Raw genomic sequence first — 1,682 nt, 5'->3', positions numbered from 1 at the left:
TGTATGCTGATTGGGCTAGTAGTATCTCAGATAGAAGATCTACTAGTGGCTTCATGTTTTCTTTGGGGAGTGCTGCTGTGACTTGGAGCAGCAAGAAGTAGCCTACGGTTTCTCTATTAGTACAGAGGCCGAGTACAGAGGTGCTGCTATGGCAGCATGTGAGGTAGCTTGGTTGAGAAAGCTACTTGCAGATTTGGGTCTATCAGTGGTGATAGACAAGTTGTCATTTTCTGTGACAACATTACAAGTATACAGTTGGCCAGGAACCCAGTTTTTCATGCTCGCACAAAGCATATAGAGGTCTATTACCATTTTGTCAGAGAGAAGGTCTTGGCAGGAGATGTTGACCTTGTTTATGTCAGCACACAGGATCAGGTCGCTGACATCTTCACCAAAGCATTGGGTACAGAGAAGCTCCGCAGATTCAGGGCTTCACTTGGTGTACATGAGATGGAGTTGAGCTTGAGGGGGTGTTGAGATATCGAGCTCATCTAGTGAGGCGGTGGACACTGATGACCCGCCTGGGGGATAGGCCCCACATTTACACCACTGGCATGGTTGGTGAGATCATGGGTGATATGCGGCAAGTGGGATGATAGGCTGTGTGACAGCCATTCTAGAGACTGGCGTAGTTATAGCGCCAGCTCATTTAGTTGGATTCACACTATGGAGAACCCTAGTATGTATTTGGTTGAGTACCTTTCATATTGTGTGTACTCTTATCTTTGTATACGGTGTGTTGAGTGTTGAGTAAAGAAGAAGAAGATTTTCAGCCTCTTACCTTGTGTGCTCTCTATTAGGGTTTTATGAGTGTGTGTGTGCTTGCAAGAGCTCAAGCTCTCTTCTCCCCTGCATCTTTTCAAGTGTAAGAGGTGCAAGCTCGTCAACTTGGTGGCAAGCTATAATGGGCTAATTTGCAGCTCATGTTGGAGCTTGTCAAGAAAATGGCATGGCTCGTAGTTTGCTCAATGAAGGAGAGCAAAGAAGGGGATGGAAACCTTGGCAGTTTCCACATGTTTTGCACCTTGGTTTCATGGTTATGAAACCTCAAATGAAGAAATCACCCATAAAGTTTCAGCATGCAAAAAGAGAGTTTCAATCTCAAAACACTAATTTTTTACTTTATTAGAAACACTAGAATCAGCTAGGAGTGAAAAACTTTTGCTGTAATCAGAGAAGGTCTCATCTGAACTATGCAGTCACTCATCATTTCCCAGCACAATCAAGCCTCAAAAAAATCTAAGAAGAGGGCAGACTTTGAATGGTCAAGAGGCCTCAGAGATAAACGAGCATCAACAGACCCACACTCTGCAAGGAGGGTGAATGATCATCATCGACTCCATTAGGGAAATAAGCTTAACCTCAAGCTTGCCTGCAAAAAGGTGCTGATGAGCAAGTGCACAGGTGTCCATAATCACCACGGCAGCCACGGACAGTGCGCTAGCTATAGGCATAGGCCAACTGACCAACCGGATTTGACAACTGAATGAGCTCGCAGAGACAATCAAGGTGGAACAAGAGCTGCTAAGAAAGGCCAAGCAGGACCTCCTTTTGATGGTGATTGTACAAAACAAGGAGAGAAAGATCTAAATGGAAACAAATGAGAGAGCAGTAGTATAGCGACAACAACACAGAGGTTGCGAGAAAGCTGAGAAGAGCAAGCAATTGCTATGGTGAGCACA

General features: G+C 44.9%; 1 non-coding gene across 1 annotated transcript; it reads right to left on the bottom strand.

Annotated features, from left to right (window-relative positions):
• Window positions 1-1,132: 1,132 nt before the first annotated feature.
• LOC147633082 (small nucleolar RNA snR60/Z15/Z230/Z193/J17) lies at window positions 1,133-1,219 on the bottom strand. The gene has a single exon (XR_015267157.1). It is a non-coding gene; the product is annotated as a small nucleolar RNA snR60/Z15/Z230/Z193/J17 (small nucleolar RNA).
• Between the last annotated feature and the right edge of the window lie 463 nt (window positions 1,220-1,682).

The sequence above is a fragment of the Cibotium barometz genome, chromosome 12 (assembly GCF_041138505.1).
Source record: "Cibotium barometz isolate CiBa-2024 chromosome 12, ASM4113850v1, whole genome shotgun sequence".
Taxonomy (NCBI): domain Eukaryota; kingdom Viridiplantae; phylum Streptophyta; class Polypodiopsida; order Cyatheales; family Cibotiaceae; genus Cibotium; species Cibotium barometz.
This window is presented reverse-complemented; position numbering and strand designations above follow the sequence as displayed.